This window comes from Protopterus annectens, chromosome 2.part2 (assembly GCF_019279795.1).
Source record: "Protopterus annectens isolate FY-2018-M chromosome 2.part2, PAN1.0, whole genome shotgun sequence".
Classification (NCBI taxonomy): Eukaryota; Metazoa; Chordata; order Ceratodontiformes; family Protopteridae; genus Protopterus; species Protopterus annectens.
This window is the reverse complement of record NC_056730.1, coordinates 322604208-322620359: the sequence shown is the minus strand read 5'-3', so window position 1 is coordinate 322620359 and position 16152 is coordinate 322604208. Positions and strand designations below refer to the sequence as shown.

The 16152-nt window shown below is 39.0% G+C and overlaps 1 protein-coding gene across 1 annotated transcript in view; it reads right to left on the bottom strand.

The window, feature by feature from the left end:
- The window catches only part of PPIP5K2 (diphosphoinositol pentakisphosphate kinase 2), a 3486936-nt gene extending 3471090 nt beyond the window's left edge, over positions 1-15846 (bottom strand). Inside the window, exon 1 of the mRNA XM_044063880.1 lies at positions 15527-15846. The gene's annotated coding sequence lies outside the window, so the exon portion shown is untranslated. The remainder of the gene's footprint in view (positions 1-15526) is intronic.
- Between the last annotated feature and the right edge of the window lie 306 nt (positions 15847-16152).

The following is a 16152-nucleotide window of genomic DNA, read 5'->3' as shown; positions in this document are numbered from 1 at the left end:
ATCTTGAAGTTGAGCAGTACTGGGGAGCCATATTGTAAAGTGGTAAGTAGCAGTGTAGAGGCCAGGAGTTTCCTGGATGAATCAGTCAAGTACTTTTTTGTTCTTTAGTTTCCCCAATTTTGGTATTTCTTTATAACCTGGTGCACACATAGGTCAAATTACAGGTTAACATCAATTCTCATGTCAAGTAGCTTGGTATGCGATGCCTTTTATAGGAATGTTATCATAGGATGTTATTGAAACATTTTGTTTGAAGTGTGCAAGGGCTGTTGGGAGGAATAATAGTAGCTTTTTTGTTTCAAATCATAATGGGTGATGTAGTTAAAAAAAAAAAAAAAAAAAAAAAAAAAAAGAGTCAACTGTCTAATGTGAACAAAAATATACTTTAAAATTATCTTCAGACCCATCCCATACAATAAAAATATCATTCACAAATCTTAGCAAGCATTTAATGAACCTTCAAGAACTAGAGTGCTACACCATTTCTCCTTCCTACTTGGCCAAAGCAGTGCTATGAAGGATAGAGGCCACAGCCGCTCACATAGCAATATCACATTTTTGTTTGTAAATGTGGTGTTTAAAACCAAAAATGCTATTATGCACCAGATAAAGTAAGTTGGAAAAAAGGTAGTCTCACCTAGGAGGGTGGTAGTTTCTTTAGCCATGGTCTTTCCTACAGCCTCAATGCAATACTTTTTTGACAGCACTGTGTAGAGAGCCTATATATCAATAGTCACTAAAAAGAGAATCAGACACAGGAACTGTTTTCTTGAGAAAATTCAAGAATGCCCAGAAAACATAAGGCAGCACCCCTAGTCAAGAGTTGTATGCAACAGTCAAGAAAAACTGTCCCTGGTTTGGCGATACCAACTTCCCCTAAAGAAACAGGCCAACAAGACTGGTTCTGTACATTTTTGTGATGCTTGAGAATATCAAAAAACCTCAGCAGCCTTAGGATGAGCAACTGTTAAAACAATCATGCAGTTTTCTATTAATAAGGTAATCTTCATAAAGCAGTCGCAGTGACACAAATGTTCTTGTATGCAACAGCAACAGTCTCAGAAATCCACTTTGTGATACAAATGGTGTTACTCAGCACATCTTAGATATTTTGGTTGCATTTCACAGTGTCAATAACAAAAATTCTTCCTCCCTTGTCTGCGCTCATAAACCTGCATGACTTGTCCAAGCACATATCTCTAAGGGCTTTTATTTCAATCTTTCTTACAATACAAGATTGCTTGCTGCAGTGTCTGCTCAAACTTCTTCTGATAGCTGCATCACATTTACTCTCAAACACACTCAGTCAAAATTAATGGCAGTGCAAAAAAATCACTAGGTCTTTTCTAATGCACTTTGTCTTGGTTGTTGTTGCTAAGGAATTCCAACATTAAGATGGAAAAAACATTCAAGTTTAGTTTCTGCACATAACAGTTTTAAATCAGTGATGGTATTTGCAACATTACTGCATGCATGAGGGATGAAGGTCATTCCCTAACCTAATCCGTCATCAGCTCAACTCACCCAGAACCATAGTTTACAAAGTCATACGAAATTTATTTTATTTTATTTTTATTTACATTTGTTGACCGGGATAGTCTGACTGGATGCATGTCCATTTTCAGCGGAGGCCCGGGGAGAAAAGCTCCAAGGGTAAGCAGATACAGCATTACATAATACCAGCATTACATATTACAAACAGACTATTTACAGAGATTACATAAGTAAGCAAGTTAAACAAAGTTCCACACGTTACAGTTTACAGTTAATCCTGAGCACAAGTCAGGATTAAATTAAATTACACAGTAAACTGGTTAACAGATTTTTACACATTCTAGAGAGAGTCAGCCAGGCTTGATACATTGACATAGCCAGTTAAGTGACAAATGTTGTTTGAGTCTACTTTTAAATTGACCCAAGGTGGAAAGTAAGGTAATATCAGCTGGAAGAGAGTTCCAGGATCTACTTACAGAGTTTGCAAAGAGAGAATCACCGACTGTGTTATTAATTTTGCTAGTCTGAATTAGTAGTTTGTTAGAGGATCGAAGCGGTCTAGGATTGTCATAGGGGGTGATAATATTTTTAAGTGCAGGAGTATTGTCCAGCTTATAGAGGATTTTATAGGCCATAATCAGTTGGTTATACTGGATTAGGCTGGGTAGTTCAAGCCACCCAAGCTGATTTAGATTGATGCAATGATGTGTCCTAAAAGGCAGCCCAGTGGCAAACCTGGCAATGTGGTTGTAGCAAATTGAGAGTTTCTTAAGGACAGTCTTGTTTAAATTCGAGAGTAGAGGGGATGCATACAGAAGGGTTGAAAGAAGGTGAGAGCGAGCTATGGCAATTTTAGCTGGAGGGGTTAGGAAGGCTTTTATTCTGTAAAGTGACCCTAGTTTTTTATTGCTGGTTTTGATAGTTTGGTTAACATGTAGGTCAAATTTTTAGATTATTGTCTATGATGACACTTAATAGTTTTGTAGATGGGTCAGGGGAGATTATTGTGCCATCATTTGATTTTATGGTAAAGGTGAAAGCGGTAGACCTACGTGTTGGTGAAAATAACAGCATTTTAGTTTTTTGGGGATTTAGGATCAGACGATGTTCAGAAAGCCAGTTTTCTATTGTATTAAAGGTGGTCTGGGTAGCTGACCATAACTCTACTGGAGATGTGGCTGAGCAAATCAGAGTAGAGTCATCAGCATATTGGATACAGCTGACTTTTGGGATGACAGTATAAAGGTAGTTAATGAAGATGGGGAACAGCAAGGGCCCTAGTATAGAGCCTTGTGGTACTCCAAGGGTGTTAGGTAGAAGGTTAGAGAGTTTGTTCTGCCAGAGGACAGCCTGCTGTCGACCATTTAGATAGGATTGAAACCACTGGAGGGCTCCAGTATCTAGACAGAATGTTTGCAGGGTGTGGATTAAAAGTTGGTGATCAACCATATCGAATGCCTTGGAAAGATCCAAAAAGAGGGCTGAGGATATATAATTATTGTTGCAATTATGGTTTATGGTGTTAGTAAAGGCTAGGAGGGCTGAAGTAGTGCTGTGATGAGGATGGAAGCCATGCTGAGTGTCTGCCATAAGGCGATTTTGGATTAGGTGGTGCATGAGTTGTCTATGAATACATTTTTCCATAATCTTTGCAAGTGGAGAGAGTATAGCTATTGGCCTATAATTGGAGAATTCAGTAGAGCTGCCTCCTTTGTGAAGTGGGATTACATAGGATATTTTCCAGATGGTGGAAATTTTAGCTTCTACTATGGTTCGATTGATTAGTATTGAGACGGGGTAAGCAATAGCATCAGCTGATTTTTGTAGGTACTCGGCAGGGAGTTGATCAGCAGAAAGTGTAGTGGGTTTTAATTTTTTGATCAAGGTACGGATAAGTGAAGTGGCGACTGGTTGGAAGCTGAACGCGAGTAGGTTTCTAGGGGTGCTACTTTCAGGACCAGGGGAACTAGGAGGTAGTTGGCTAGCTAGGGCTTAAATTGTCGCAGTAAAGAATTGGTTAAAACTATCAGAAACATCTTCAGGGGTTTTATCAATAGTAGCAGCAGGGATTGGGGTTGAAGTTTGTCCAGGATGTAGTAGATTATTTAAACCTGCCCAAAACTTCTGAGGATTATTTTGATTTACTGTCTGTAAATTACAGTAGTATTGTTTTTTGTCTTGCAAAATTGATTTTTTGGTTTCGTTCCTGGATTGCCTGTATTTAATGTGATCTTGAGGGTCTTTAGAAGAATGCCATAAAGCCCATGCTTTGTTTCTAAGGGTAATTTTGCGTTTAGACTCTATAAAAAGCCATGGTGCGGTTTTTGCCTTGGTTCTCTTTGAATGAACAGGTGCATGCAAATCAAGGATCTCAAGGAATTTGTTGTTAAAGTATGCCACTGCTTCCTCTAAGGGGAAGTGTTTTAGAATAGACCAATTACATGAGTTTAGTTCTTGTTGGACTTTGGCAGGGTCAAAGTTTTTATTGTTTCTAATCTTTCTGAGTAAGGGTTGTTGGGAATTAATGGTTTTGTGCTTAATTACATATGTGAGAAGGTGATCGTTAGGCCATTAAGGAGGGTACCAGAGGTGTACAGTTGGGGGTGACTGTTTATGAGTACCCAGTCAAGTATACTTTCTTTTTGGAAATACCAAAAACTTCCCCAATGAAGCATTCATAGACATGCTCAATAAATGCAACAGGACACCACTCTATCATCTCCAACTTGACCAGGCGGTAACACACTTCAATGACACATTTCTAGCTATTCTAAATAGTTTAGCACCAACTCGTACATGTCGTGTTAAAAATAAGACATTGCCCTGGATATCAAAAGAAACCATTAAACTTCAAATATTAAGAGGCAAAACCTGGTATCAATACCAAAAAAAAAGACAATAAAACTCTGCTAGCATACCAGCAGCTCCGCAATCAAACAAAAAAACAACTCAAACAGGACAAAAAAACATATTATACAACTATGCAAAACAAAATATGAAAAAAATCCAAAAAAGCTCTGGCAAGCAATGAACTCACTCCTCCACCCAGGTAATGCTACAACTCCAGAACCAACAACTAATAACCAAAGCGTGAGTATTGCCTCACAAATCAACACCTACTTTATAAACTCCATCCTCTCCTTAGTTAGTTACAGGGAACAATTCCACCCCTCTGTCTCTTCCACCTAATGTGGACATGAACAACAAGTTATTTTACCTCAAATCTGTCCCAACTAACACCAGAAGAACAATGTTGAAAAAACTGAAACCTTCTTCCATAGCAGCTGACCAACTCCCCAAGGAGTACCTCAAACTGTCAGCTGATGCCATAACTCTGTCTATCTCCATTCTGGTAAACAGTTCTATAGCAGAACAATATGTCCCAAAATTATGGAAAATTTCCTACATCACCCCTCTGCATAAAGGAGGAACATCAACAGAATTAAACAATTACAGACCTATAGCCATCCTTTCCCTGTGTCAAAATTCTGGAAAAATGTATCCACACTTAATTACTACAATACCCGTTATCTCACAGCCTCATCTCTCCCTCCCAACACGGTCTGAGACAAAAACATAGCACCACCATAGCCCTAATTAATTTCTCTAGCACCATCAACCAGCTGAGAAATTCAAACCAGCAAGTAGCATCAATCTTCTTAGACATGTCAAAAGCATCTGACACTGTCTCCCATCAGAAACTACTTAGTACTCTTTCCTCACTAAACTTGTCAAAGACTTCCCTCTCCTGGTTCCTAAGCTATCTTTCTGACAGACAACAAGCAGTACGATGGAAGTCCGAACTCTCACCACTTCGGCCTGTCTCAGTTGGAGTCCCCCAAGGGTTCATATTAGGACCCCTTCTTTTCACCATCTTCTCTAATGATCTAGCCTCATCTACAACACATGCTAAAGTAGTTCAGTATGCAGACGATTTAACTTTAATCTGCTCAGCAGATACCTTTACCAGACCTCCAAATAGTAGCTCAACAAGCTTTTAATAATATAGAAATATATCCAAGTAAATCACAACTTATCCTCAACCCCAAAAAGACACAGTTAATGCTATTTACCATTAGCAAACAATCACTGACCACCCCTCCTTTCATTATTCTCTCAGCAAACAACACAGTCATCCAACCAGTTGAGCATACAAAACTCCTTGGAGTGACAATTGACAACAAACTCAGATCTGACCAACACATAGCCACCACAATTAAGAAAGTTCACATCAAACTTGGCTCACTGTACAGAAACAAGCCATTCTTCACCTACAATACCAGACTAGCCATATCCAGAACCTTCCTCCTCTCTACACTCCCATATGCTTTCCTCCTCTTTAACAACTTAAACAAAAATCAGACAACCAAATTGGAAACTTGCTACAACAAAATAGCCCATTTTGCAGCCAACCTTCCCCACCAAACCCACCACTGTATTGCTCTACATAAACTAAATTGGCTCGAGCTACCTAACCTTCTTCATCTCTACCAACTTAAATTCACATACAGTATCATCTTCCATCTTGACAGTTGCCCATTCCCTCAAGGAACTTGTTGTTCCCTACTCATGCCTACGAAGTCTAAGATTTGCAGACAGAAACTTTCTCACAGTAAACAAAGATAACACGGTGAAGCCTTATTTTCAAATCATATAGCCATATTATGGAACTCTCTACCCCACACCCTCCAAAACACACCTGAATCTACCAGTTTTAAACAACTACTATTTGAACATCTATCCAACAAATGACATTGCTCCTGCACCAAACCTGACTGACAAGATATATATAACTCTCTCAACACACTGTCCACTCCTTATCTAATTTTCTCCCTCTCCTCAGTGTTCATTACTACTCAAAAATAAATATATCAAGGAAACGTCATTTGGTCATAACTATTATTTAATATGTACACACTAACTTCATTTTTTCTCACAGTGATCTTTACTGAAATGCTCACGTTTTTCTTTTTGAACCTGTATCTACTAGAAAACTGTATGGAATACTACTTTGTATAGACTAATTAGATGATGTGTATTCTGCATCTTACGTTATGTATACTGTTATACTATCTAATTATTGTATATTGTTTGTATTTCTGTGGAGCTTTTCTCCCCGGACCTCCACTGAAAATGGGCTTCTGGCCCAGTCGGACTTTCCCGGTAAACAAATGTAAATAAATTAAAAAAATAAATACATACATACATACATTTCTTTCTACTGCACAGAGGGGTTGGGAGAGATGACTCCAGAAGAATGTGGTTGATGGGTAATGGTCTGTAGCCCTTTCAAATCTTTCTTCTCCTGGCAGAAGCAGTCTCCAAGGACAAGAAGGACCTTGACACTCCTTCAGAGACACCCTTGTCTTCAGATTCCTCAGAGTGGAATTCAGATGAGCACGGATTCACTTCTACAAATTTCTGTTACCATGAGTTTGACTTCTATTTTTATTGTTAGTACTCTTATTATTTTTGATTACCACTGTTTATTTTTAATTTGTTGCTTTGTTTTCAGCTCATTTCATATCTAGAATGTACTTGTTTACACCTTGGTTTACTTTTAATTTCCTCCTTAGGTTCATTTTACCTCCAGAATGTACTTGTTTATAGCTTGGTATAGTTTCTAAATTCCTTCCATTAGGTTCACAGGTAAGTACTAGACAATCTGTCTGCAGACCATTTCAATCATGGTAAAAAAAAATGTATTCAAAATTTCCCTCTATCCTCAAGGAGGGCAAGGCAAGATAACTTGGAGAGAATTTCAGGCTGCCTATCCAATTATCTAGGTTTACCTTGAAGGTGGCAAGGGTGTTACTCTGCTTAACACATATTTGAGGTTTGTTCCAGAGCTGAGGGATACATTGGGATATGCATCTAGTATACCATGTCTTAATTATCTGTTAATTACGGTTTAATTCATCTGTGTATTTGATGAACCATTTAGTTCTACAAAGGAATAGGAGATCAAATAGGGTTGGATCTTTCATGGTACAAAAGGCTAGACATAGATCTCCATGAAGCAGTCTAACAGACTGCGTACACCGAAAGGGCTGTTAGTCTCCAGATAGTCAAGATTTTTGAGGCCACTGATCTTTTGATTGGAGGGAGGTATGCATCTCCTATACGATAAGTGAAAATGTTTTGTTTGCCAAAATAAAAGAACATTGTCATTGCACCATTTGTTAACACAGCCTAAGCTGTGTTGGAGCAATTGTGAGTCAGCTGAAGCTCAAATAACAATACCCACTTAACAGTTATCTGCAACTTAGTAAATCATAGGTTAGAAGTGCTGGCCTGAAGGTCTGAGTAATGCATTCCAAATAGGAGAGGGCCCAAAACTAAGCCATCTGGTACATCACTGGTAACGAGTTTTGCTTTCAGAAGTGGCACCTGCTACTCTAACCACATGGGTTCTGTCAACCAGTTAGCAAGCCATCATGCAATATAAAGATTTATATTCAGATTTACAACTCTATCAATAATTATTGTACAGGGAAGTGCCAAAGGCCTTAGCAAAGGCTAGATATGCTGTATGCACTGCATAACCACTATCCTCTGCTTCAGTTACTTTTTCAAACAAATTATTGCAGATAAAGAGGCAGGATCTTCCTCTGATAAACCAAAACTGATGAGGATTCATCAGAGATTTTCAATGTCCAGATTAATGAAGTCTAAGATAATACGCTCCTAGCTTTACATACAAGGCAAGTGAGACTAATGGGTCTACAGTTACCAGGATCCATGGTTGGGCCACCCTTGTGTAATGGCATTACAATAGCCGTTTTCCAGGCTTCATGAATATAACCAGTGGACAGGTTTATACTAAAGAGTTTAAGTAGGGGTACAGAAAAGCCATATTTGGATCTGATAATCAGGTAATCCGGCAAGTTATCAGCCCTACAGATGAAATATTCATAATTTTTGAAAGGGCTGAAATAACTTGTTCCATAGTAATTAAAGGGATAGCTGGGATTTTGGAATATGATTGATAGCTACAACTCTGGGTGGAGTATAAATTGCAGTAAATTTATTAGCTAGAATATTAATTATTTCCTTTGGGTCAGAAAAAGTGTAGTATTATTGTGGACTACCTCCAAACACCATTAGGTATTAGTTCTTAATGTCCTAATATAATTAAAGAAAGATTTGCAGTTATTTTTGGTTTTAGAGGCTATTTTACATTCTTACTTAGCTTTGAGCTTCCTTATGGTTCCCTTACACACTGTTCGTTTGCTTAAGTATGCTCTTAAGGTAAGTAGAATGAGACCTCTTATCAGCATTAGGCAGTTTCTTTCTCTTGTTACATAATTTATTTATATAGATATTCCACCACAAGAGTTTGTTTTTAAACTTTTTGTTATATTAGTTGTGGAAAGGGGCCACCTTATGAATACTATTTAAGGGGGATTAGAAGTCAGTGGCATACGTAGCAGCTTTAGCAATTTGATCTTTCAGAGGAGGATTACAGAAGAATTTACTTAAGTAATCAAGTAACTACAGAAGGTTTACTTTTGAGAAGTCCCTACCCACAGAGCCATTTACAAGGGATATACCACCAGTTTTAAAGGAAAAGGTCACTAAATTATGGTCCAATTTAACAATACATGGAGATACATATAGAGCTGTGCAAGAAGTCGTCATATTGTGACAACTAGGTCCAGGATATTAGGGCCCCTAGTAGAATGGTTAACTATTTCTGAAACAGCCTTAAGATTTATAATGTCAAGGAAGGGTTGGGCATGCTGAACATTGGCAGTGTAGGTCAGCCAGTTCATTGAAGGATAGCAGAAAGGGACTTCAACTATATATATATATACATATATATATATATATATATATATATATATATATATATATATATATATATATATCTATATATATCTATATACACACATGCACACACACACACATATATATGTATCTGTTTTATCTATCTACATATTAATATACATCTAAACATATATATATGCATATATGTACACACACACACACACATATATATATATATATATATATATATATATATATATGATAAAATCTATACACACACATCTACAGGTTCATAGGTTGATACTAGGCTATCTGCCCTAAGGCATTTATAAGCCTAGCCAGTGTGTTTGGCTTTCGCCATCCTTTTAGATTAGTTGGCTGTGCCTCTGTATAGTAGGTCACAGAAGATAGCCCTTTTAAGGTTAGTTTACTGTGCCTCTGTCTAGTAGGGATACAGAAGAGATCCCAGGGGTAAACCTACGATCTCTCATCCACTCATCAAGATTTCTCTTGAAGAGGGTCATTGAGGGGCTCTGACTAACATGGATTGGGATTTTGTTCCAGAGTGAGGGGAGCCTCTGGGATATGAATCTGTCCCTCCAGCATGTCCTATTTATTTCTGTGCTGAGGTTTAAGTCCCTGGAGTGTGTAGCTCTAAGGGATTTGGATTTGCTGAGGTGGAGCATGTCCATTAATTCTGGTTTGGACATGGCTTTATATGTCAGGCACAGATCGCCTCTGAGTAGGCGGTAAGCAACTGAGTAGACTACATGCATATAAATATATACATATACATGAGAAAGACAGATGGATGGTTTCGGATTGTTCTAATTTTATCCCTGGAAAGGGATTTTATTTAGCTGACTGATCTTTGATTTGCTTTTATTCCTTCCATGTCATGTTACTTTTATTCTATACTTCTTCTCTGCCTTTTTCATGCCTACCTTCTGGAGAGTTGTTGCTCACCTTTTTATTTGGATTTGATTTTTGGGAATGGTTTAGGATTTTCTTTTAATTTTTTTTTTTTTAATTTTCTGTAATGTTATTTTTGTATTCCCTTTATAAGTCGGTGTTTATTTTGTTTACATTTTATTCTTTAAGGTTTTGTTTTTTGATGCAAGTTAATTCTCGTCTTGTAAACTCTGGGAGGTTGATGTAGTGTGTGTACAAGGCTGCTTATATTACAGTGCATCTGGATCCAAGTGCATGGTCCAGCTCTGTTTTCAAAAGGCTTGGTTCCTTTCAGAGTGTATAACCTAGTGACCTATAAACTTTGTCATGTTAATTAGCTATGTACATGTGCTCCAATCATGAACCAGGTTTTTCAGATAACTTGGATGGCAACTAAGGCTCATTCTAATATTGCACCTTAATTACTTTTAAATATTCCAAGTGTCTCACCCTGCTCTTAAGGATTGTCACCGTTGAAGTGACACCCCAACCCCATGTGCAAAAAAATGGGGAAAAAAAATAGGTTGCGGATGGATGGATGTTTTTCAGTCTTGATTTATGACCTTGTTTTGTTTTACATATATTTTCCATGGATAAAGTTGTTTTTTTGAAAAGATGATCTGATGACATTCTGCGGCGGCCGCGGTGGTACACAGCAAGAAGTTCTCTGGTTCGATCCTCGGCTGGGGTGCCTTCTGTGTGGAGTCTGCATGTCTTCCCTGTGGTCACATGGGTTTCCTCCGGGTGCTCTGGTTTCCTCCCACATCCCAAAGACATGCTGTAGGTGGACTGGATACTCTAAACTGGCCCTAGGTGCGAGTGCGTGCATGTGTGTGCCTTCCGTGGAAAGTTGGGTGCCGGGCTGGCAACTCGACACTGTAAAACTCCACTGCCAATCATGAGCGGACAGGTGATCCACTGTGGCGACCCCTAACCGTGAAAAGCCAAAAGGAGAAGAAGAAGATCTGATGACATTCTGTTTATGGATGAAAGCATTTATCATACTTAAATAAAAACAGAGTTTTCTCTGTGACCAAGTCTACTCGATTTTTATTCTTTTATGCTTGAAAACTAAGTACTTTTGAAGTTTTGGTCTGCTTTTAACTTTTACTGATTAACATTTACTACTGTTTTGCAACAAAGCGAAAGCGGACTACTACTCTCATGCTGGGGTCAACTATTCTCCTTGCATCTCTTGGGTTTGGTTTTGTACTACTTCGTTCTGCGACTCGAAATTTGGGAGTACACAAGGGGTCCTGGATATGAGGTGGATTTACCAGAAACACTAGTGATCTTTTTTTCTTAAGTTTATTTATAGAGAGAGATTTCACACAGTGTAGATGCATAAAAACATGTTGCAAATTATGCATGCTGAATTAAATAGCATTAAGCTGAAAGGTTATACTTAACAAGCAAATGAAATCTGGAACAGGTTCAATATCAGAACTGACACGAAGATAAAGGAAAGGATGCCACAGTATTAATTAGCTCAGTTACAATGTAAAATAGATTAAAAGAGCTATACATGCACGTGCGCATGCAGACACACACACACACACACACACACAATACCACGAAATAAGCGAGCACTAAAAATAAATTTTCTAAATGAACAAGATAATTTTTTTGCAATTTTTTTCAGAAACCTTAACACGATGAAACCTTTCTTATAAAATAATGCAGACATATGCTCCTCATATTTAGGAAGAGGAATGGAGAAAGAGTGTAAAAGGCACCACTATCAAAGGCATGAACACTGTCAAAGATAGGCAAACAAGAGATAAAAATGAACTAAAGTCCCATACAGGAGTAGTAAGAATAAATTGTTATATTTTTAAACACATATACAAATACAAAGCAAATAACATTAATAATTTTGCACAAAAAAAAATTAAGAGTGCGTTGGTGACCTAGTATCTCTATCATCCTCTGAAACAGAACATTACAGCTAAACACATACTGAATACAATCGAAACTGGACAATGTAGACATTTTTCAAATATAGAGTTTAGTGATGGAGATCCCTGGACCAACCACAGAGTACCAACACTGCTGTTCAGAAAACTATAATAAACTGGACTAATCAAACAATGAATTTTATCACTACTCCCATGCCTATGTCTCAAAACATTTCGACATAAGCTGTCAGAGATTAAAAAAAAAACAACTCGCTAAATCAGTCCAACAGAGTACAATAGCTCCGCCCACGTTCCATTCATCTCTCTCTGATTTTAGCTCAACATTTTGACCTGTCCCTCCTAAAACTGGTGTTTTTTTTAGGTTCATAGGTTCATACTAGGCTATCTGCCCAAGGGCATTTATAAGCCTAGCCCATAGTTATGTGGCTTTCGCCACCCCTTTAGTTTGAATAAAAACTATGCCTATCATTTTTCTGTGCCTCTGTCAAGCAGTGACACTGAAGTAATCCCTGGGGTATATCTGCGATCTCCCATCCATTGGTCAAGATTCCTCTTGAACAAGGCCAGCGAGGTGCTCTGCCTCACATGTACCGGGATTTTGTTCCACAGCATAGGGAGTCTCTGGGTGATGAATCTGTCCCTCCAGCACGCTTCTATTTATAACCGTGTCAAGGTTTAAGTCTCCGCCTTGTGGTTCTGAGGGATCTAGATTTTTGAGGTGAAGCATATTCATCAAATCTGGGTTTGACATGGCCTTATATGTCAGGCACAGGTCACCTCTGAGCAAGCGGTATGAGACTGAATAAAGCTGGAGTTCTTTCAGTCGGGCAGCATAAGACATATTTTTGAGACCCTTTATCCTTTTGGTGAGGAACTTTTGGGGCCTTTCAAGCTGCATCAGGTGTCTGGTCAGATACATTCGAACGGGCATTGTACTCAATCATAGGTCTAATGAGTGATGAGTACAGGGGACGATGACCTCCCTTGATCTAGATGTGAATCCCTTCATGATCAGGTGGGCGATATAGAAGGTTTTCCTAACTACTTTAGCAACATGAGTGTCAAACGAAAGACTACTGTCAACTTGGGTCCCCAGATCCCTGATGACTTTTTCTGTGCTCAGTGGATTGTCACCTATATGGTAGCTAGGGTAACCTTGTTTTTCCCGAAGGGTATGACTATGCATTTTTGGCGTTTAACTTCAGGCCATGGCTCTGGCACCAGTTATCCGCTTTCTGTGAGGCCCTTCTGGAGGATATCTGTGTCAGATGTGTTTCGACTATGGCCCAGTTTGCAGTCATCTGCAAACTTTGTCAGCCATAACCCTCCAGTGTTTGCTTGTACTTCAGAAAAGTAGATGCCGAACAAGAGTGGACCCAGGACTGAGCCCTGTGGGACACCACTTGTGACAGGCTTTGAGTCTGACATGGCTCCAGCAACTCTGACCCTGTGGGTTCTGTCGCTTAGCCAGTTTGCAACCCATCTTGTGATGTATGGGTTTACATTCAAGCTGATGAGTTTTTCGATGATACCTGAGTGGGGTATTGTGTCGAAGGCCTTTGCCAGGTCGAGGTAGGCTGTATGGACTGCCTTTCCCTCATCAATGGCCTTGGTGACTGTCTCGAAAAAGTCAACCAAGTTTAAGAGGCAGGATCTGCCTTTGACAAAGCCAAACTGGGTTGGATCCAAAGTCTGCAAGTTCCCTATGTCTTTATTTATGAGTTCCATTATGATCCTCTCCATGGCTTTGCAGATAAGGCTTGTCAAGCTAATGGGGCGGTAATTTCCAGGGTCTGTGGAGGCACCGCCCTTATGAAGTGGGACCACAGTCGCCGTGCGCCACTCCTTGGGTACGTATCCTGAGGTGAGGCCAAGATTAAACAGCTGTCCTAACTGTGGGTTTAATTCCTCGTTGAGTTCATGAAGCACACAGCCGGGGACACCATCTGGTCCCATGGATGCTGAGTTTTTTGCCTTAGTGAGGGCAGTTCTCACCTGGGCGTTGGAGATGTTTGGGGGGCTACAATCCTCTGGAATAGATATCTCTCCTGTTTTTTTTGTTTTGGAGAAAATGTTTTGAATTACACTTAATAATACCTGGAGTTATAAACTTGTTTTACTTAAAATGCGTGTTAATTCATTATTTTCTGATTCCATCAACTTCTCAAGTTGACAGTACTGATATTTTAAAAAGTGTCCCTAATTATTTCTGGAACTGACTATCACGCAAATGTAATAGGTAGTACAGTCCGGGCTTCATTTAACCCGGGTTGGCACCTGCCTTTGTTCTCAGTTTACACAAGATTGGCAACCTTTGATACAGTTGTAAATATAGATAATACTCCCTAACAAAATAACGATGAAATAAAACTTTATAAATGAAATGGGCACATAACTTTCGCAAAGCAGCGATGAGTAATTTAGCGACACAACCACTTAGAAGAAACCGCATGCTGAAAAGCATTCATATAGAACTAACTGCTGTGCCGAAAATAATGTCCACAGTGCAACAAAATTGTGTCAATAGAACCTAACTTAATGGTTCACCTACTCATCATACAGACAGCTCCAAACTGGCTATGCAGAAAGAAAATATAATAGACTGACTAAATGGACCAGTCTAGAATGGACTGAAGTACCACTAAGGATTGGGATGTCACTGCACTTTTATAACAACGGTGCGCTAAAAGACTGGGGTGGGATGGGCTATGACAGAAAGGTCAACAGCATGCACAAGTTATACTTCCTTGTTAGAAAGTACTACTTAGAAACGCACGCGCTCTCAGTCAACGGTACATGAAAGTGCAAGTTACCACGACAGTTTCGCCACATGCATGTATTTAATGACATATTTCTCAACAGGCCCTCATTTCTCTCATAATTTTGCATGGAACCCTTCATTTTGAGGATTAAAGTTAGTTAACATTGCCAGACAAGAGTTTCATACTTCTTGTTCTTAAGAAAATACATGTTAACTTTAAAAGTGAATTAGTGAAATATTTAGAAATTGTTCCCGATTTTAACATTTCCTCCAATTTTTAGCCTTGACGTCTATCCTTGAGCAAACAAGTTGAGAACTACACATTCTGTCACCTGATAATATGTCTTGTGTGGGAATAAAAGTTGATCTGTTTTCGTGGCTTGGCACTGCATGACAGATACCTGGCATAATGAAGCCAAGAACGAGGTACTTCTACGTCAAAGTGTTGGGCAAAAATAAAAACACATCTGCAGTTTGGCTTCGGGCATACAAAGGACATCTTAAAATTATTACATGAGCTTTTGTATCCCTTAAGCAGCATATGCAACGATCTGTTATTTCTGATTCTCACAATAAGAAAACCATAGGTCAAAACACAGACAGAAAACAACCTCCTGAGTTACAGTTTTACCTGGTGCTGCAGTACTGTTCTATCCGTACAAATACAGATCCTACCACCCCAAAGGCACCCTTTCGCGCCAACAACTTGCTATTATGATGCTCGAGTACTACGAAGGACCGATCTCTACAGAAAACTAAGCGGAACTGTTAAGCCGCATTATGACCCACAGAAAGCTACGGAAAATAAGACACCTTCCTACTTCTGAAAAATAGTACATACTCATCCTTGTCCCTCCCGCTGCAGCAAGAGCTGTACTGCGCCCATTTAACTCTTGTGTTTGCCGGTAAGAGCGTACATCTTCCGGTCCAATATGGCGGCTTAACTGAAGCTCTGATAATTTGGGAAAGTAACGCTAGCAAACGAAAAGCTATGAGGGTTACTAGTCTTGTGTGTACTGTGAGCGTCAGAGAAAATAAATCTTTGGTTAAGCAAATTGTTATTGTGGCCAGACAAGTGCATTTATCTGTGTAGTTGCCAGACTTGGGTACAAATATAAGAACATTTTAACAGCATACAGAAAATAGAAGCGCACTTCTCTAGATTGGTATGTCTTAACTATCCCTTACCTGGATAGTTGTATGGAAATGCGTGTTGGGGTGAGGTTATTCCACCGTAGCCGCCTAGTGCATGAATAA